Below are 23,097 nucleotides of genomic sequence, written 5' to 3'. Positions count from 1 at the left end.
AACGAGGAATCTCGCTGGAAACGAACGACCGCCCCAGCGGATCTGATTAGACGATGATCGTTCGTAATCTATTGTGTGTACGGTCGTTCAGTGATCCTGGATTGTTCAGCGATACACTTTCTCCTGTACATGTCACTCCCTGCATAGTTTGAACGACTGTTCAAAGGATCTTTAAAACGAACGTATCCACATTATTGGTGGATTATATTTGAACGATTGTATCGTTACAGCATGTACAGAATTGTGCACAATAAGATCGTTCAAAATAATCTGGAATAATCGTTGATCTTCGTTTTCGATAATTATTGCACGTGTGTACCTAGCCCAACGGAGCAGAACAAGATGCCAATCAGTGTGCTGATGAGAGACATGTTATTAGGAAGAGAGAGTAGAGTGATAAAGAATGACCTTATCCGTCTGGTGCTTATCTTTTCATTGTCTAGTCAAAGACTGAAGAAGGAACATGACTAAAGCTACGTACACACTTCCAATTATTATCGTTGAAAAACGAACGACGAACGATCCTGCACGATGTCTATGAACGATCGTATAGCACCGATCCTGCACATAGAGGTAACGACACGATCGTTCGTAGATATTGTACACACAATAGATACGATCGTTTGAGCGATAGAGGAACTATGTGCACGACAGGAAAGTGAAGGGAGCGTTCGTTCATTACGCATGCTCAGCCCATGGACGATCAACGAACGACCGTACACACGAGCGATGTTCAACGATCGTCGCCCAATCCGATCCGCCGGTCCGGACGTTCGTTTCCAACGAGTTTCCTCGTTCGTCAGCGTCGTTGGTTACTTTTTTACGAACGATTTTGTGCCCAATCGATCGTTCGTCGTTCGATTGGAACGATAAAAATTGGAAGTGTGTACGCACCTTTACTGAACTATAAATTTATGTCTTCTGCCTTGTCAGGCAAGGTTGTGTGCACTGGCAAATCTGTGTAAAGATTAGAACTTAAAGGAAAGGGAATACCAACCCTTTGCTAGGCAAAATAGTTCTTATATATGCATTTCATCTGTGTTTTTAGCTATTTGTCTGGGGTTCAGTTTTAACTGTGTTTAATAAATAAATAGCCCTTTAAGCATTCTTCATACATAGCAAGGGGCATGAATTCCATCTATCATCATATATAGCACATGGGGTTGATAAGAGTGGCACATACACCGTTAACATAAAATCTGTCTCCATGGATGAGATTTGGCCGTGTGTCGTGTCCCTCCCTGTGACATGTAATCCAGATGTGGATGATGTCACCTCCCCGGCCGCTGCCACACATCGTGCTTTTATGGTGTCAAACTAGGAGAGCAGAGGCACCGAATGGGGACAGCTAATGCAGCCGGAAGTGTAATCCTGATCCATCATGCAGCCTGGACTACAATTCCCAACATGCTCTCTTTCTTGTAGTAATCAATCTTCCACCACTACCTTCCTGTACATGATGGTGTTCAGATAGGCTGGGCTTAGTCGAGGTGTCTAGGCATATTTAGAAAGTAAAAATAAATTTTTTAATAAAAAACCATAACGAAGAAAACCAATACCACTTTGTGGTATTATATAAATGCTTAATAACGGAGGCTGAAAGTAGCTCTATTCTGTTCTATGAGGAAGGAAAGGAAATAAAAACACCAGCACTTTCTGGTATCAGTAACGGAGGCTGCAAACTGCTCTATTTCGTTCTATTAAAGAAGAAATAGACAAATGAGAGGCACCCCGCTGCATCCTCCATGGTTCTTAGAGATCTGTTTTTTTTATCACCCAGTCGTGGGATTGCTGGATTTTCATCCTAGACAATTGCGAGCAATCAGCTGAAATGACAAAAATTTAGCATTTGTATGAAGCTTTGGGCAGGATGTCTAAGATTAACAGTCCATTTAGCTGAAACCTCTTCTCCTGTATATGTATATTGCACAAAAGTATCTTCCCACAACCTCACTGCATCTTGTTTTGAATTCCAGTTATGTCTTGCTGCCTTTGTGCTCTGAAACAATTTACTAAATGTTGTTTTGGTTATTTTACATACAAACAATGCAGTTTAAATACAGAATTTTTTTTCAAAGGAAACTGCATCACTTCAATCAAAATTAGAGTATATATTTCATATTCATTTGTCACTTGAGAATTTTACTTTAAATTGAAAATGGTTAAACATTCAATTAGTTCACAGGAGAGCAGCAGCTGTCAGCAGGAAGTGAATCAGATTACTGCTGGTTTCTGTTTGAGAAGGAGCCAAAATTCTCTTTCTAAAGAGATGCTTAAACTCATATTTTTATGAAAACAGAATAAAGAGCCCTTTGAATGAAAATCGTAACAGGCTAATATGAAAGACTTTCTGGGTGTCAGAATTTCCAAGGACCGGAGTTTGATATTTTCAATGACTATTGAGCCAATCCTGATCTCCTGCCAAGCTCCCCCAGCAAGCTGATAACCGGCTGTGCACACGTCCGACGCCTGCTCTGTTCTTCGCCAGCTTTTCATGCAATTATTTAGAAACATTTTTCTATCAAAATATCAAGTCATTTATTTACATTCTTAAAAAAGGGAAAGTGTAAACACTAAAGCGTTCCAGGGTAAAGGTTTTAAAATACTACAGTCCTTTAGATACTCAAGTAAAAAATATTGCTGTAAACGAGATTTAGGGCAACACCTGAACTGCTGGCGGTTTCTTAGGTCCATTTGCTCCTTCTAAGCATTACTAATGGCAAGTAAAGAGTCTTACACCAGTGATGGGCCAGGCGTGAGAGGGGCCCGGGATAGGACCTATATCAGACACCAGTGGTTGTGAGGAATCTGGAAACCCAGGCACTAAATAAGGGAACTGACTTGATGTCTTGCCAATACCCAGCCATGCAACTTTATAAATCTCGTGAGCGATGAGTATTCTTGTAATCTTAGAAGATTAAAATATAGTTATTGTGATCTTTATCTTCAAACATCATTTCTCTGCATTTCGCATGGAAAGAGAGCTTGCGGTCCTTACCAGACTAGTGCAGCATAACTCCGCTGTTGATAAGGTCTATCATTCTGCAACAAATGCTGTAAAACCATTTACTTTCACACTACTCCAGGTAAGAGCAATGGGAAACTTTAACCATTATGGCTCAGGTTTTAGTAAGTAGGAAACCGAAAAAAAAAAAGACAATGCAGACAACAATACAAGAAAGGACAGTAACAGCAATCAATCAGAAGTAAATTTTGTATACAAAAATCTGATTATCTGTCATGGGAGAATATATTCACACCTCCAGCATTCTGTTAACAGATTTACAGAATAATATCCGTAGAAAGGGTAAAAATGTAGCAACCTGGCAAGTTATTGTATAGCTTCATACAATACATCACAACTAGGGAAATGTGGCATTTCCTAGGAATGTATATCTTTGAATAAGGTGTGGTTTCCTCTCAACTTTCTGTACTTCAACATTTAAAATGTCTGTATCGGAAGCCGAGCAACGTCTCAAGTGGTTAATACGTAGTAAGAAATGCAAGTATAGGGTAGAGATCAAGGGCAAAGATATTAACTAAGAGTATGTTATTATCTTAACCTGTCATTAAACACAAAAGAGATGTTACCAGTGAAAGAGTCAGTGTACAAATGATGTCAAGGTTTTGCAGAAGAGACAAACGACGTAGTGATCCTACAAGCCTATTCTTCCTCATTCCTAATGGGAACATTGCGCTGGCTTGGCTTCCTTCTGCCGGGTTGCCACAGGTTTCAGCAAAGCTAAATCACAGCTAAGTAAAGTTTTTACAAAGAAAAAAGGTCTGGCTGTAACTTAGCCCACACACAGATCATGTTACTCAACAAATAAAAAGTATTTTTAGATATTGCAGTAATGTATGGATATATTTGTAACCTGGGCCTGCTGCCCCTCCTTTTGCCCTCTTTACAAACAGTGCCGGCTAATTTTTAATAAGGACCCAACATTTTGCAGTCCAGAAGAGAGGAGACTCTACCTGGTTTGCCTAAAGATTCAAGAAGAAAAAGGGAATTTATGTTTATTTTTATTGTTTAAATATTACATGGGGACAGTTAGCAGGATACAAACTCTAAAATATAAGCATGTTGCTTCAAATGTCTCCTTTAACCACTTGATATTCAACAAGCATCCAAGCAAAACCCCTTTTTGAATGATCTTTATACATCAGTGCTCTCCCCAGCACTTTTCCCTAACTACCTAGTTGTTTTTGGGTGGTTACTGAAGAGTTGGGTCACAATACAGGGGCTGCCACCCACCTACGATTTCTTTTCACCCAGCTTAAAAAAAAAATGGGGTTGAACACTGTACACATTCTTACTAAAGGTGCTCAAACACAGGGAAACACAGAATTGATACAGAGTGGTCATTTTTAGTGGACGGACCAAAATGTTCCAAATCATTCATATTGGTCATTTGCATATAACCACTTTACCATTCCCTTATGGAGACAGTCCCTTCCTGTATCACCAATCCTATACAATATAATAAAGCAGAGAACAAAAGAACATCTACTAGAACACTGACAATACAAATCAGAATACAGCCCTATAACATGACCTGTTCAGTAAATATTGCAGGGGGTTAAACATACATTTGTATAGGAGGCCTCTGCCTAATGTTGAGAATTTTCTAAATATTCAGGATGGTGTTGGTTAAGTTATGAAGTGTTGCTGGCAAGCACCTCTCCCCTGAGAATGGTGTAATGTCTCCCACGAGACAACTCGACCCTGACTGCCAGAGAGAATTAAAGGGTACTAGGCACATATACAAAGCAGAAATAATTTTTGTAGGCTGAGCTATAAGATTTAAACATAAATGGATTCTTTATCTCTGCCTACAATGAGAAGGACCACCCTCACTAACACTGAACATTATGAGACCACATCGCCGACAAATGTCTAAATATACCTTATCAATATAAAACACAAGATATCCAGCGTTTAACTTACATAGGCATTCCACCATTCATTTCTGCATGGCTAGAAAACTAATTTAAAAAAAACAGGAAATTACAAAGTAGAGAAATCTGTGGATCTACTGCAATTTTGCATTTGTGGATGTTATGGCTGGAAAAGATATCTAAGCTTTATTTTTAGAGCGCTGTTCTTATGTTGGTTCCTAATCATTATCAATAGCCAATCAACAGTTATTAATGATCATGTAGAAGTAGGAAATTTAATTATATATTATAATGGAGTGGTTTTCAACCACTGTGCCACGACACATTAGTGGGAGATCTTCAGGTGTACCGTGGGAAATTATCCAATTACCATTGTCGAGTGTCTGTGCTGTAGTGACTGGCAGAGTAGTGTAATACTCTTCCATGTCAGCGGGTGGCAGTAGGTAGCTTATATGCTTTGTTTATTCTTAAGCTACGTACACACTTCCAATTATTATCGTTGTTAAACGAACGACGAACGACCCTGCACGATATCTGCGAACGATCGTATAGCACCGATCCTGTACATAAGATAATGACACGATTGTTCGTAGATATTGTACACACAATAGATGCGATCGTTTGAGCGATACAGGGAGTGACGTGCACGACAGGAAGTGAACGAGCGTTCGTTCATCACGCATGCTTAGACCATGGACGATCAATGAACGATCGTACACACGAACGATGGTCAACGATCGTCGTCCAATCGGATCCGCCGGTCCGGTCGTTCATTTCCAACGACTTTCCTCGTTCGTCGGCGTCATTGGTTACTTTTTTTACGAACAATTTTTGCCCAATCGATCGTTCGTCGTTCGTTCGTTGTTCCTTTTGAACGATAAAAATTGGAAGTGTGTACGCAGCTTTAGAGACAAGAGAATTAGCTACAGAGTATCATTTTGTAACATTTTTGATTTGTGGTGTGCCCCAGGATTTTTTCAATGTAAAAAATGTACCGTGGTTCAAAAAAGGTCGAAAAACACTGTTAAATTGGGTTTGTATAATTTCTTATCACATACTATTGCATTACAATAAAAGCAGCACTCAGGCTGCCCCAACAACACAAACTTGCTGACTTTTTGAAACCTTTGTTTGACAGTTAAACAAGTACATTAGGGTACATTTTATTTTTTGCCTTCACCTTGAAGTGTATTTGAACTCAGGACAATATTTGCAAACAAAACCAATGGATCTAGGTAGGTGTTTATACCTGAAGAGTTTATCTATTAAAACCTAACACAAGTGTTTTTCATTTTAAAGGTTATTCCCCAATATTTTAAAAAATGACCACTTTAATGGTATACCTATCTTACCACAGCACAGGGCCACACTTGCCAATTATTCCACACTGCCAGGTCGGGTCACTGTCCCAGTGTAATGTCTTCCTGTCAGCCCTAGCCTTCATATAACCCTTTTGCTCTTTATACAGACTACTCACGGTGTCTCTTTAAGCCTCCAAGACCTACTGTGGGTTAGATAGCACTCTCTACCATGACACTATGCACAGATTTGTTTTTACTGAGCTTGAATGGATTTCCACTAGGCACTAGGTAGATTAGGTGGCTTCCCTGCAAAATGGGCACAAGACTATGTTAGGGACATTAGCTTGAGAGTTCCTTTTGAGAATATGGACACAACTATACACTGTATGAAGCACTGTATATTATGACAGCACCCACCCCAGTGATGGTAATAGAGTGGACGAGGTAGCAGTGACTGTTACTTTCAGTGAACTTTAAAGAACAGAAAGGAAGTTTAGGGGAAATAGGCGGTGGAGTTCTTAATGACACATCAGCACAATGATGGCTAATGGTGAATTCTCTTCCTTAATGACTTCAACAGTTACCACAATAAAAATAATCACTCCTACAACACACCATTTCCCATAAGATGTGTTTGCTGTGTTCAAAGTAAAGGCCAAACACATATATATACAAACCACGATACAATGTTTTCAGGGAACAGTAAAATTCTGTCATTAGAAATCATATACAAGTTGGGAAGATTAGAGAATTTTAGGACAAAATACTTTTGTTTTTCTTGCTAACTATGTAGTGTTTGTGGTTTCTTCTTCCCTTCCTACTCACTAAGTCTTATTTTTGTCACTTTCCCTTACAGATTTTTCTGCACTCCTTCACATACTGCACATATTTTGCTGTCTGCTTCTCTCAAAAACTTTCTGTATATTGTTGCTTTCCTTCTTTAAATCTAATATTTACACAATAATATTTCCATATTGCACCAAAGACATCAATGTATTATGTTTTCCCCAAAATTTAAAACTGCATTTTGCTACTATATCTGCACAAACACATCACCAATCACTATATCCCCTGATGAAGCCACAGTTATAGGAAAAATGTTAGGAGCACAAATGTCTTTTTGCCTTAAAAGGCAAAAAAAAGAAAAAATAAACAGAACAAAGAAAGAATAAAAACATGTATGCGGCTACAAAACTGCAACACGGGACTGCTAATCGGTAAGAGAGAGTAACTGAGTGACAGTGACACATTTGACAAGTTTTAGAGGGTAAGAAAAGAGGGGGAAACAGCTAACTATAGATAGCAAGCAAAAAAAGGAGAGATAGAAAGGAACAGCAGCACACACAGAAAAGAAACAGTTACCGCTAACATTCAATCTCCCTATCTTGCATAGACATCATTACAATGTAGGAAATACTTTTCCACTGACAAATCTAAAGACAAAAATACCATAATACAACAGAAAAGCCTTATTCAGAAGTAAAAGTTACATTTTAGAATCTAGTGGGAAAATGCCTTTAAATTAAAATGTCATATTATTTATGATCTAATGTAGAATATATATCATTGCAGATGATGATATCACAGATTCAATCACATAATACAATAAACTTAAATTACACAGAAATGTGCTGTACAGCTATAGGGCTACCTGGTGGCCACATTTTATAATTTACACTTAATTTAAAGGGTCGGTCCCCTGGCACAAAGCACAGAACTGTTACAATTTTTGACTGATATGCATCCTGAAATCCTGAGAAGTTTGCTGTTGGAATGATGTGAGGATCATATGACTGCACCAGCAGATTCTGGACATGTGAAGTGAGCTGTAAAATACCACAGGCAAGTGGTAGACACAATCCTCTCTGTCAATGACTCCAAAGTATGCACCAGAATTACAACACAGTCTATTCCTTTCCTGCAGTTAAAAGGTCAAGCACATAAAACAGATAGTTGAGTTTTTAGCAGAAGTCAGGGAATTAGAGCACCTGTTACCAATATCTGTTGGAGACTCTATTGGTGGAATATCTGCACTCCATACCCCAGGTGTGCCCACCTGCTATGTCCATTATGAGGGCCCTAAAGCTGCGTACACATGTCAAATTTTTTTCGCCCAATAATCGGCCAGATATCGGGCAAGAATCTGGCGTGTGTACAGCCCAGGTGGTTCATCGTCCGTGGATCCGTCCTGGCGGATCCACGGACGATGAACGATGAGCGATCCTAATGCAAGGGAAGGTGGAGAGCGCGCAGCAGGGTGCCGCTCTGTCCTTCTCCCCCTCCCCTCTCTATGGAGCAGAACGGTGATGTATGTACAGCACTCGTTCATGCATCTCGCGGTTCTTATCGTTGGAAAGGATCGTGAAAGATCCTTTCCAACCACAAGAATTGCACTTGTGTATGCGGCTTAACAGTGCCCATTGTATTTATTTTATTGTTATGGCGTGACACATGAATCTGTCCCTATATGCTCAGAAATTACCCATTTTAATACAAACTTTAATTTACATTTCATACCTAGTGTACTGTACACCATTCTTGCAACCAAAACTGGCTGATTTCTAACTGTACTTTATTTATTGAAGCTCTCCAAGACTGGAGAAGATACACTTTTATCAGTGAACCTGGGTGATCCAGCAAACCTGGAATGGGTTTCTTAAAAGTAATTTGCTATCTGTTAGCAAATGTTTTAATTCATGGCCAGATCCATTCCAGGTTTGCTGGATCACTTAGGTTCACTGATGAAAGTGTATCTTCTCCAGTCTTGGAGAGCTTTATTAAATCAGGCCCATGGAGTGCAACCGGATCTGCATGAAAACAGAAATATTCTTCACAAGCAATCTCTTTGTTCGTCCAATTCCGAATACAGACTTCTGCAACCTCCACAATGTGAGTATTCATATCCAAAATCATTCTAATAACAGCAAATAGTTACTTATATATAAAATACTGCACTCATCTTTCTGAGGTCTTTTTCAATTTGATTTTGCCTTCAGGGTTTTTTTTACCAAATGTCTCTATGCAGAGAAGCTCAAGCAGGGAGAGGGAGAAAAAAACAAGAAGTTGTCCTGCAGTGCTCATGTCCTAACAAGTGGCATACTAGTAGAAGGATAGACCAAAGTGACAAAGAGATGAGCTCACTGATCATCTTCTTCCTTCACTGTTCAGTCACAGAGACAAGACCTGCCCGCATTAGATACTGCTGTTCTATGTCATAAAAGGAATAGATAGGCAGAAATACATTTGCAGGTATAAAAGCTCCCTGTGTCAGTGTCATGAGGCTTTAATATCCCACAGAACTGCTTCTTTGTACATACAAATCTATGGAAATGCAAAAAGTAGCTTGAAAAAGATTAAATACAGATCAGATGCATTTGTCAATGAATTCTGAATAATCTCTGAAGCATTTCAGAATGATGTCAAAAACAAGCTTTCCTTCACAGGCCCAAAGCCTGTCGACACAAACCATTCTATGTATTTCATCTGTATATTTAGCGGTTTGCTTGGAGCTTGGTTTATAGGTGCCAGTCGGCAGAATCTGTTTTCAATATCAATATTTCACAGTTGCCAGCTGACTCTAGTTTCAAGGAACGGTCCCAAGTTTTGAAGCTTTGTACATGGAACTGCTCCTGAGAAATTATGGATTTCACAATGACATCACCTGTTTTTGCTGCTTTCTCATTATTCATATTTGTCTTCTCTTTTTTAGGTAATATTTGAGGAGAGATATTAACATGCAAAAACATAATATAATCTGGTTTATTATAGAAGGAAACACACAGAAATCTGCAGTACTGGCAGGATTACATGATTTATATAAGCAGCTTTACCAGCAGACATTTCCTAGAAGTGAAACACACTCTTTTTTTAATTTTTTTATAAAAATTAAGCCTTACGGTCCCCTCCCTCTGCGTTTTCTGAATTTGTCATCAAGCATCCAGTTAAGCTCCGACACACAGAGTCACATTATATTACCATTCGTCCTTATTGGCATTGTTTCTTTAAAACACGTTGGTGAGAATTTTAGTTCACATGACCTAGGAGCGCCACGGTTTAGTAGGGAGTTGGGAGTGCAAATCTCTCCTTGTTACTGCATGTCAGAGCTTCAATCATTCACAGGATTTACTCTTGGAAATTCTGCAGCTGTCTGCAGAGCGGGTGGGAGAAAATCCTGTTTGAATTTTATTTAATTACAAAGAAAAGGTAAACATAGAAAGTATCAATGTTAGCAGTTTCTTGTTTGGATAGATAACAATAAGTCTAATTGTAGTTGTTACAAAGAATGTGGATGTTAGGTTGTACAGACAATACAAAGGAGGATTGCAAAACAAACCTCACAACTTTTGGAAATGGGGAAGACAGTTTTAGCTCAAGTATAAAGGAAAATGATAGGCCCTGTAATACTCGGGGACCATAAATAATGAATACTCAAAGGATGATTAGCTGAACCAACAAGTGATATTTTTACCATGTTTCCTTTCTATTCCTTTTTGTTAAAAAAAAAAAAAAAAGTAACAATTTAGAGGCAGAAGAGAAACAGTCCCTCCAAGTCAAGGTAATTTTGGATGTATGGAAACAGAACACACTGTAGATTGGGAATTAGCATGGGTGCTCAGACCATACATATGCAATATGACTTTTGCATTTCCCATACACTCATACCGTTCAGTATGGGACTGTAGGGTGTACATATAACCTTCCATGTGTATCCTGATCCCCCAATGGACCTGATTTATTAAAGCTCTCCAAGGCTGGAGAGTATACACTTTCATCAGTGAAGCTGGGTGATTCACCAAACCTGGAATGGATTTCTTCAAAATCATTTGCTAGCAAATGTTTTGAATCCTGGACCAGATCCATTCCAGGTCTGTTGGATCACCCAGCTTCACTGATGAAAGTGTATCCTCTCCAGCCTTGGAGATCTTTAATAAATCAGGCCCAATGTGTCTATTGAAGCCACCAATATTAGATGGGTGCAGATACACATAGCTAAGGACTGTCATCCATGAAACCAGGCATTGCATTGTGGGGTGGAAGGACAGAGAAAACTCCCATACCTAGGTCCAGAAGGGGAACAGGGTAGCAAAGCAGCATAGTAAAGGTAAGTAGGAGCTCATTATCATCCTAGCTTTAAAGGAAAAATGTTACCGTGTCCTAAAGAAGAATTGTACTGGTTTGCTTCCAAAACAAAAAGTGAAGTTCAACAGAATTCTGCACCTCACAGATAAATCATTACCAGATTTGAAACATTTACAAACAGCATTTTGAATTTATATTATGGTAAAAGGAAAACAGTCGCTTTCTTCTACTTTACAGGATTTTACAATAAATTTGTCCCAAATTAGAGATACAGATACAACAAGTTAAACTAGCACAGCAGAAAATCAAAAGGCGAATGTACCAAATAACACGTCATTCCTAACACTGTGCTAGTCAACGAGAGCGCCAGGATTGAGCAGGAGAGACTCACAAATTTGAAATAAAAATTGCAGGTGAAATCAGTGGAAAATTAAGTCATTAAATGCTTACTTGTGTGCTATGAATCATTTTTGATCCACTTACAAAGTGTCTTTGAACTTGCTAATGTAACCTGGCCTTTCCAATGGCCATGCACAGCCCCTTTCTCCATACTCGGTATATCCCTCACTGTTTCTAGGAATGCCTGAATACTTTCTGTGCTGCCCCAGCTTCAGCACTCCTCCCCGCCATACCCTTTCCTGTAGCTGCCTACAGAGTGTTACATTAGTGGGTCTGAAATCACATCCAAGTTTAACAACGTGACTTTTTATCTTTTAGATTCTTTTACAGTCTTATGCGGATGTCAGATGATTGCCTCTGCAAATGATTTTTCATGATTGTTTTTAGTGACAGATGAATAAATGAGCACTGTACACCTAATACTGTTCTTTGGACAGGGGAGGATCATCTGACGTGTGTAAGAAGCTCCAATCAGCTATAAAAAATTACATTCAACTGTCTACAATTTTACCTTAATTTATATTTTCTGTGCTTGCCTGTTGCACTCTCTATATACCCACAATTACCGGTATCAATATCGCATTCTGGGACTGCACAAATGCAGCCAGCGTGTTCCTAGTTGCAGCGTCACCATTTTTAGCTCTCAGAGAGGGCAATGGTACGGAATCATGTGGTACGATGCTGCAGACCTGCCCATAATCATTAACAAAATCCCACTGGAGGTAATATATGAGAGTAGTAAATTACATCTATAAGTGTACTGTGCGCCTTTAGCAGAGAAGCAGTGTTTTCAAGGAAGTCTTGAGACTCAATTGACTTATTTTGCTTGCAGCTTGGATGATCTTTAGCTGAATTTGCATGCTGTCAGACATACACAGCACAGGAATGGTTCTGGTCCCCAGAATACAGTGCAGGTACTGTTGAGGAGAGCAGTACAGAAAATAAAGGCCGCTCTTATAACCATTTTACAATCAATAGCCCATTCTTATGCATAGCAACCCCCCTTACCTTCCTGACCTGGAAAAAAAGCAGATGACACATTTGTTGATTACCTATATTCTATTGGAATAAAAAAAATGCATTCACTGGATTTTCTTGGAAAATAACACTGCTTTATTGAACAGTGTTTCAGCTATTTGTGACATCTTAGTACCCAAGGTAATCTGCATTTTTCTGTTTTAGGATTATCAGATTCCCAACAACTAACATCATGGGCGGTATGGTGCCGTGTACCATTACCAGTAAAAAAAATGGAACTTTGGAGAAGTAAACTGTAGTCTTGTATGCAATACAATTCTCATAATTCCAGGGTACAGTTGGATTGCTCAGGTAGGCTTAGATTGTAAAATTATTCGGGCATGGTCTCCTCCTCCCCTGTGTCAATGCTTGTATCTGCTGTCAATTGCAACCCCTATTTAGGGTACAGCACTACTTATTATGTTGGTGTTATATAAATACAGTTTAATAATATAATAGACATAGTGGTAGCTGCCTTCCTGAGATGAATAAAGCTGTGTACCTAAATCAGTTTTTCTCGGCCTTTTTCACATAGGGGAACTTTTAAGATAACTTTCAGGTCTAAAGGACCCCCTGCTATAATTACTATATCCACAGGTCACAATATAATTGTTTTGTGTCAGTGGTAGGAATTCATCTTACATTGCTGGTCAGTGAGAAGACTGTAACCTTACTATAGCCAAAAAGATCATTGGTGTCACCTAAACTGACCTGAGGGGTGCAAACTGCTCAAGGAACCCCTAGCAAGTTTCAGAGGAATCCTGCTTGAGAAACACTAACCTAGATTACTGTCCTGAATGAAATGACTGGTACTCTTGAAAGCCAACAGTTTTCAGTGGAATCATGTCATGACAAAATTTCCAAGGCTGCCACTGCTGACCTTTTTCTAAAAAGCCATTTACCTGGATCCCCCGACTCCAATATACTATGAGCCAATGCCAAAGAACAAGCATGCGAATTAATGACGACTTCTCATTCACACATTGGAAGCAGGTCAGGGACTCAGTGTGCCAGCCAGGCAATTAGCATCATTAGAAAGAGATGTACCCTGGATTCATCCTGCAGTTTATTAACCCCAGAGCTTTCATATTGTAGAACAGGAAATTCCTGCATGATGGGAGTAACATTTTTTTATCCTGCTTTACACATGCTCATTCATAACTTGCTGAGATCATCAAACGCAGAAGATAAAAATTTATACAGACACGTGTGTGGGAATCCATCAGATAGAACCCTTAATGTAAAACTTTCATGTAAGTCCATATCATTAACACGGTCTATCTAACTAGAAAAAAAATATTTTAACAATGAAGTGTTGTGTAGTAGAATGCTGCACTGGATAATGTGATGAGATAAACATAACTTCACAATATAGCTCACAACTGAAGCAAAACATGTTTTCTGTTTTTTTGTTATGCAATCCTACAGTGCTGGGTTTTACAGATAGGAGCCAATGTAAGATAATGACATGCAAGAGCATGCAGTTGTGTTTAACTAAAAGGCAAATCAATAGGAAGCTGAGATCACTTCTATTCTCTTCAAATGAAGGGAGAGAAGGGGAAGCTCCTTGCCCCACTTATACTAGCTGGAGTTGAATGGGTACTAGTAGTTACTTTCTCTAGTCCAATAGTGGTTAGTTCAGTACTGGTTGGGGATTACTAAACTACTCAACAGAAACCTCAATGGAAGTTCCTTTAACACTCTGCTCTATTAAAGGGATTCCTCCAGGTTTAGAATGGTGTCCCCATTCTCAATTCTCTTAATTTGATAGATCATTTTTACTGTGGACCCCAAAAATAATTGAAAACGAGCGATAGAGCAGTATGGGATATTCTCTGTAACAAAAAGTACAAGACGATGATTTACCATCTGAAATTCTAGACAACATTGTGTTTATGTTATTCAGAAAACCCAGCATCTTTGCAAAATTCAAATCTAATACATTAAACTGGATTCTGTATAATTAGCAGATTCCTGGGTGCTTCCTACATGTGGTGTGGTGGCATGCAAAACCTTTGATGCCCCACCCCAGCTAGTGATTGGACTATGAAGACACAGCTACAAACTGATGATGTTGTCGCTCTGCTCCAACTTCAACTAATTAGGCTTCAAGTGGTAATAAAAAAACAACATTGTGCAATTAAAACTTTTGACACTGCACCTTTACTTCTACAACAGGGGTAGGCCAGATACAGCCCAGGCAGAATCCGTTCTGGCCTAACGCTCCCCTGGTCGATCCAGCCTAATCCCAGCAGGCAGGGGTTGGCAACCCGCTGCTGTGGAGCCGCATGCGGCTTTTGAGCCTCCTTGTTATGCCTCCCATCTTTATTTACCATGGCCGGCATTAACACATCTGCCGCCGGGGTAGGGGGACATTCCCTCTCCTCCATATGCATTGCGGAGGAGAGGGATTTCACCTCAGGGGCATTCCTGGTGGGGGTCAGAAACATCAACGCAGGACTTGAGAAACAGTCTGGCCTAGTGTGCATTCTTGACCTCCTAAAATGGCCTAGTAGCCAAAAAAGTTTGCTGACCCCTGTTCTACAACTAACCACAACCACCCAGCACTTTTCAGTAACCACCCAGCTGTTTGTGGGTGGGTACTGAAAAGTTGGATCTCAATACAGGGGCTGCCACTGGTTACAGCTTCTTCCAACCCGGCTTAAAACATTTCTAGGGAGAATACTGAACCTGGACCATGCCATTACCAGTGATTATAGGTGGACTTGCAAGTTTTAATGTAAGCTGGTGGTTGGATAGGAAGTTATAGATATTCTTCCTATGTTCTGGTCAATGTTTAAAGTAGGAGTAATGGGCAATATGCAAAAAACGTCACCAAGAATTATTTGTTAGTATCGTAACACAAAACATATATAAAATAAACAATAGAGGCTGAAATTTGCTTGCTATGTGAATTAGGCCATTACACACTGCTGGTCTTTGATTCGGTTACTCTAATAAATTTGATGATGCAGAATAGTAAAAAAAAAAAAAAAAAAAAAAAAAGGTTCAAAAGCCACAACATATTTACCATAATCCCTCATATGTGCAGTGCTATAAAACAGAAAAAAACTTTTTCTCTTCACATAAAAAGCTGAAGTAGCTATAATAAACGTTACCACTTCCAATAAGCACTGACCGACCTTAACAACCAACAAGGCCTGCTGGGACTTATGAACCAGCCGTAAAATTATGTCCATAACATTCTAGCCCTGAGAAGCATTTTTTTTGTCTTGGCCCCAAATGACACAAACAACAGAATTTCAGCAAGTTGAGCTGCCGTTAATCTCAGAATTCCTCTGTGCCAGCTCCAAGGCCGTGTACTGAACAAGAACTAAGGATAAGGATATGCGGGGAGTTTCTGCGATGGTGATGCACACACATTGCCCACTCATCTGGGGGTTCCGTTATCTACATGCAGTCAGATAATGCAGGCTTCATACAGAAATGGTAAATGGGACTGCAGCCTGTCATGTCAGTGCTGACAAGTGGCCATCGTTGCTGATTGTTACCAGTGACAGTAGAAATATACAAGTGTTGTGCAGACAAGGCTGTTAGCATGTGAATGTTCAGCAATTTAACATGGCAGATCACCTGCAGTCAGTGAAAAGCGGTACTAACATAAGATTTTCATCCAAGATGATCATTCGTGAATGTAAATGTAGATGGAAAGTAACCCCAGAAGATGCTATGGGCAACCATTGGTCTAAAGTGTCTGTGCAGAAAAAATAAAAACTTTGCACATCTATATAATACTCACACAATCTCGTGAGTTAAATGAACTACAAATAAAAAAAAAAATACGGATGTGCCTGAAAATCCTAAAACCTAACTTTATGTTGGGCTGACAACATAACGTCTCTGCTGAACCAAAATAGCAAACAGGTTTGTCAGTCCTATCTGCTGGACTACAGAACTTGGCTTATCACTCTCTCCCTAGTTCAACCGATTCCCAGACCCTGCCCACACAGTTTAGAAAAGGGCTTTGGGCAGGCGTAGTTCTGGGGGTCATGTCCATGTGAGTTGTAAATGATATCCCAGCAGTTGCCCCTCATTAAATTTACAAGTGCGATCATGATTTCATAGGATGCAATAAATGTTTTTTCCCAGTGCAGAAATAGGGTAAAAGAAAATCATAACGCTGGAACATGCTTGTAGAGGGAATGAAAGGATGTTTGGGGTAACATTTGCATACCCTTAAAAGAGCAAAGTAGAGAAATGATTGAACATCAGGATGAAAACTAGAAGCATTTAGAAGATTAGAAGGCCTTCTGTGTCAGTTTAAATGACAAAATTCTACATTCTGACTGGAGTGTTTTCTAAAGGTAACTTGGCAGGACAGAAATGTTGGAGCTGTGATGGGTCCTGGCAATGCACAAGCAGTTCAGGGATATAGAGATGTCTTACCTCTGTCAGACATTAGTCTATATCCAAGTTGGTTTAGGTTTTTTCTCAGTGCTATAAAACATGTGGGGAACACAAGGATAATTTTTATCTCAGAAGCATGCAACAGACATGAGAAAACAGCAGTCTGTGACAGCTTGACAAATCGCAGGATCGAAGCATATGAACTAAAAATATACGGCTAAGACCACATACACATGAGCACTGAATTTCCAAAAATACAGACTGACCAGTTACTTAAACATGACATTCATTGTGACACCATTGCTGCATTCTAAGCCTTATAGACATATTATACTAAAGGCTATAGGAGGTTTGCTAAATTTGCTAAAAGACATATTCTAAACTATAAATAGCAATGAACAGCCCTGCAAATAAAGAAATGTGACCCATGGAATACCTGATCCATGTGTAAAAGATTGGGTGATGCACAGATTAATGTTGAAGTCACAAATCCATTCTAGCATACATCATGTGTTTTTAAAATGTATGTAAATCCAAACATTAAATGCCTCTCATTTGCCTAATATAGCATTGAAAATATTTTGTTGCATCTGTCTGATAATTATCAGAATACCTGTTGATCCTGCTAGATGTCTTTTCAGCTGATCACTTCTTGGACTTCTGCCTGTGCTGGGATCTTAAAGTTAGCAATGATTCCAGTCTGATCTGTGGACTACAAAACACCTTTCGTTATGATTGAGAAGAGAAAGGTGTTGTATAGTCCTGCCCTAGGATGACAAAATGTTGTTTCACTATTCATACAGTATGGTGAATCATCCAGGAAAAGAAGTGTGTTACTGAGAGGTTTACCAGATTAAAATAACAGAAATGAAAGCTGTTACCACACCTATGGGCTGGTAAACTGCAATATATAAATTTTTGTTCCAAATTTTAAATACATTTTATTGTCCCGAGGAATATGTGCTTTCATTTACGAAACCTCTGCAGCATATAAATAGTGTTTTACAAATTTAATCCCAGGTGCCAGACATTAAGAAAAAAGAAAATTGCAGCTGATGTGTATTTAACCAGATAATAACAGGTCTTCTGTCAGAGGGGAGTACACATCTAGTAGTTAGGAATACTCTGCTTTTCTTGCTTTCTTTAATCCTGAGGATCTTCAGTCATTGTGGGAGAAGCTATTGCCAAAAGTAACAAATGTGCAAGTCTGGATGGCGTTTGATAATCTTAACATAAAGAGGGCACACAAGTGCAGAAATGAAGCTACGGCTCCACCACAAAGCAAATCATCAAAACATAAACCAGCAAGGAGTTCCTGTTTGATACTGTTAACAGGAAATTAGCAGCCATGGCTTGCAGGGGTCTGGTCCTTCCTGGAAATAAGAACGACCATGATAAAGCTCAGCAGTGGTTTAAAAATATTATGCTATTTGATTTATGCAATAAAGCCACACACAGGGCAGTAACCCACAGTGACAAATCCAATTAGTTTAGTGCAGCCTGGTTGACTGGGATGATTTCTAGGTGGCTGATGTGGATTACTGCACTTTACAAAGAGTAGAAAGATGCAATGCAATTTAACAGCAGAGGACACAAATATAGCTGGTTTCTGCTTGGCTGACATGTCATTCTGCTATTTGACATTCATATTTAACAAACAATACCAGTATCTCCCTACAACAATATTATTTCCTGGATAGATCCACTTTGTAGATATGACAAGCCGCATATTTGGTTACTTTTCCTGAACAGCAATTTTTACAAAGTATAAATGTATGTATATAATAAACCAACACATTCTCTAGTCAGAACTAAATAGCAAAAATAATCCTAAAATGTCGGTTTAACTGGCAAAAATCTTAAATTTCCACCCAGGCGGAAATTATTCCCAGATGATCATTACCAGCGAGACCATCAATATGAACAATCACACAGAATGGAGGCAGTGCAGTCACTGTGACCACAAAGTGAAATCTCACATTATCGGACTGATGACATTCACTCATTTTTCACATAACGATGGATTGCGGATTGCATTATTTAGTATTTGCTGCAATTTCTATAAAACACCATACCGGAATACTTTAGCCAAATCTGATTTCGGGAACATTTTGCTCCATCTATGCCCAGGCTAACTTTTCATCAAGTATTATGACACATATAGCCCCTATATCTCAGTCAAATTTTTAGGATTTTGGATAAAGAGGGGCAGATGGACCCTCTGTTGAATTTTCTTTTTTTTTTGCTGTGTCCCTATTGGGGAGATTTACATCTTAATTTGTACAGGTTATCTATGCCACCAAAAAGAAACTGTAAATCCAAAATTTAGACTTGCCCTCTGAAAACGAGGTAAGGGGAGATCTCCCAGTGAGCGATCCTCTCCCATTCTGTTGTGTTTTGGGGACAAAAAATAAAAGCAATTTTTACCAATGGTACTCACACACAAAAAAAATGTCAATACATACACCTTAACACCATATCCACCTACAACCAAAAACAAGTGCTAGCATGGGCCAGGTATCTACTTTTTTTTTTAAGAATACAGTCGGTGCCCTTTTTGGTAGATACATTGGCTATTAATACTATTCTAAGCTGTCCAGTTCCTAAATTTTAGATCTGCCCCATCCAAAAAGTGAACATTCTCCAGTGAGATGCAAAACACATATAGATCAGTCTAAGCTGTATGTCAAACCAGAATGCTGAACAAGTGCCAGGTCAGAATACAGGATGGGTGGTGGCTGCTTGGGGCTTCACACTGACATGCCGGTCACATTGTATATGCACACAGAAGATTGCATGGCATATGTCAATGTACACGGTGACTGGCATGATATATATGCATGCAGTCTGCACTGGATCCCGTTATAAGTTCATCACAATGCACAGCGTGTGCTGCAGAGCCCAGACATAAAAGCCAGCACACTGCAGAGCCCATCTCCCCCTGGCACACATCTGTGACCCCAGTGCCGGCCACCCAGCGGATGCCAGCCCCGGCCACCCAGCAGGGACACTCAGCGCCAGTGGTTTTGTGTGCGGGCACGGCTGGCAGAACAATAGGCAGCAGACATGGGCAGTGCCAGGTGTCTGACCGATAGCACCGCACCCTGCAGGCAGCCGAGGACAGAAGCTGGCAGGCAGAGGACTGAAGGGTACTCACCGGAGGGAGCAGAATCCGGGTGATCGGGTGTACAGAATGAGCAGAAAAGCTGTGGGGGGAGAGGAGGAGGAGGGAGCATACAGGGAGGGGAGAACTGTGACATGAGAGGGAGGAGGAGACACCGAGGAAGGGGGCACCAATGCCAGGCACACAGAGAATGGCAGAACCACTGCGGGGTACACAGCCCGGGGATGGCACGGAATCCTATACCCGGGGGTGGCAAGATGAGAATTATAAGGGGAAGGATGCATACAGCAATGGAGGAGATTGTACGTCTGTGGAATGAACATCGAATAATGGCCTGGGCAGATATTGGGGTGTCAGTGTGGATAAATATAAAAACACGGGGTATAAGGTCATAACAAAAGGGGGATATCATTGTACTTGTATACTTTTATTATACCTAGCCAAAAAACCCTCTTTCTCTCTTTGTAGTGTTCTTTATACATAAACCAGTTTATTATTATTAAGGGGTGGGCTCCAGGATCAAGACTAATTACTAATACACAACAATTATCAATAATGGATATCATTGTATATTGAGGGAATGGGGTAACAGACTGGTGATAGATATTGGGGTGTTGGTGGATATCATTGGATATTGAGGGAATGGGGTTACAGACTGATGATAGATATTGGGGTGTTGGTGGATATCATTGTATATTGCGGGAATTGTACATTGGGGTATCTGTGTTGAATATTATATATCAGGTATAAGGATAAGATAGTACATGGGGAATACATATTGGGATGTCCATGGAGATAATTATATATCTAGGAAATGGGGAAAAGGTACAGCATAAATAGATTTGACAAATGTTGGGATTTTGGTGTAGTAATTTCAAATGCAAGCCATGGGGAACAGGATAATTGATGAGGACAAATATTTGGGTGATGTCACAATTATTTTTCCAGGAAACGGGAGTAAAAAATTAGAATAACAAATGGGGGTCAGGTATTTTGCTGATGGTGGAGATAATTGTATATCCAGAGAATTGGGTAAAAGGGTATGAAAAGCCATGGGGCAGATGTTACAGTCCTATTTAAAACATATCTAAGGGATGGTATATAAGGACTGGGTAATAGATAGGGGCAATACTTGGATAGCAGTGCTGTAAATTCGAACATATATTAGGAAGTTGTAGCTGGAGATAATGCCAGAAATTTTTTAACAATGGCAACCCATGAAGGTGACCCAGGATGCCATCTTACACTAGCTGCCATACTGCATCACACCTGAAACCATACATTTCTATGTTAGACCACTGCACTCCATGCTGTTCAATACAAACTCCAGACTACTGCACTCCATTCTGTTCCTTACCGTTACAAATTGTTGTTTGGTTATTACTGCAGGGCTGCGTTCCTCCCTTTTCCCTCCCTGTCCCATATTACAGAACTGGTAATCTACAGCTGTGAAGTTGGATAGGATTGCACAGTCCACACACTCGCAGTTGACTGGGTTTTGCTAGGTTGAGGAATTATAATTCTCTGGAATGTTCAAGTTTCTTTGTCTTTTATTTTTTCAGCGGCGCAAACATTATTACAAATATATTACAATATATATTACAAAATGATAAAACTACTCCCTATTGTTCCCCCATTCTATTCTCCCTTGAGCTTTTGCAGTGTGTCCAGGAATAAATACAGCTGTGATAAACCAAGAAAATCCACTCCTTACCCTCCAGTTTTTATAAATTGCCTTTCAGGTGCAGGATTTGTTACAAAGTTTAATGCGTTGAAGAAAACTATTAGAAAGACAGTTTTTTGCACCCTTACAGCAAGACAAGAATGTGTCTATCCTTACAGGTTACCTTTTTTTTTTTTTAATTCATCATAAAACAAAGCAAAATGGGATTTTTAAGGAAGACAGAATATTTATATAACAAATATCAATTTACTTATTCATATAATCAATTGTAGGTTACTTTGAAAGTTACCTAACTAAACCCAAAACTAACCAATGCAAGTTATTTTATATCTTTTTGTCAGGTACAGAAATTACAAGTTCAATATATATTTTTATTCATAAAGCACCCCTATATTATGAAGCGCTTTACAAAGTCCATTGTCATTATGTCAGATTCACCACTGTCCTGTGCCTGCTTATCATAAGGAAGCAATGAGCTCTTCCGGCCCTTATCTTAGCACTACAGAATGTGCAGCTTTTGTGTTGTGGAGATGGGTGAGTAGTTTGGTAAGAGAAAACTGAACCACAAAATGGTGTGTGTTGTAAGCTCACAACAGAACCTAGGAGATGTGTTTATTTTTGACATTTTCTGTAATTATATGGTCTTGAAATGGATACATTTTTTATAAAATTTGTTAACTATAAGTGTATTGTGTTACAGAAGTTGTCATAGCTACCCAAATGTGCATGGTGCCATGACACATGGCACACGAGTACTGTTAGCACACAATTATTATTATTACACAGTATTTATATAGTGCCATCATATTACGCAGCGCTGTACAAAGTCCATAGTCATGTCACTAACTGTCCCTCAGTTGGCTCACAATCTAACGTTCCTACCATAGTCATATGTCATTTATGTAGTCTAAAGTCAATTTAGGGGGAAGCCAATTAACCTAACTGCATGTTTATGGATGTGGGAGGAAACCCACACAAACACGGGAAGAACCTGCAAACTCCATGCAGATAGGCTGGGATTCGAACCTAGGACCTAGCGCTGCAAAGGCGGGAGTGCTAACCCCTGAGCCACCGTGCTATCACTTTCTAGGTTGAGGAAAATCTGCTTGGCAGCTGCTCTGCATTTCCCTCATCTGTAACAGTAGTGCCACCATTTTTCTGTTTCGGTTATAGTGGGAAGTGCCTGAACAAGGATCTTCATGGTCAAATCACCAAGTATTGTTTTA

General features: G+C 39.6%; 1 protein-coding gene across 4 annotated transcripts in view; it reads right to left on the bottom strand.

Annotated features, from left to right (window-relative positions):
• LOC140340813 (CMP-N-acetylneuraminate-beta-galactosamide-alpha-2,3-sialyltransferase 4-like) overlaps positions 1 to 20,415 on the bottom strand; it is an 83,269-nt gene extending 62,854 nt beyond the window's left edge. For 2 of the 4 annotated variants that reach the window (XM_072426219.1, XM_072426222.1), the window contains exon 1: positions 20,221 to 20,368. The gene's annotated coding sequence lies outside the window, so the exon portion shown is untranslated. Of the gene's footprint in view, positions 1 to 17,676; positions 17,815 to 20,220 lie in introns of those variants that run through there. The other 2 variants (XM_072426223.1, XM_072426220.1) reach the window with 2 other exon arrangements.
• Positions 20,416 to 23,097: the final 2,682 nt, after the last annotated feature.

This window comes from Pyxicephalus adspersus, chromosome 11 (genome assembly GCF_032062135.1).
Source record: "Pyxicephalus adspersus chromosome 11, UCB_Pads_2.0, whole genome shotgun sequence".
Classification (NCBI taxonomy): Eukaryota; Metazoa; Chordata; class Amphibia; order Anura; family Pyxicephalidae; genus Pyxicephalus; species Pyxicephalus adspersus.
This window is presented reverse-complemented; position numbering and strand designations above follow the sequence as displayed.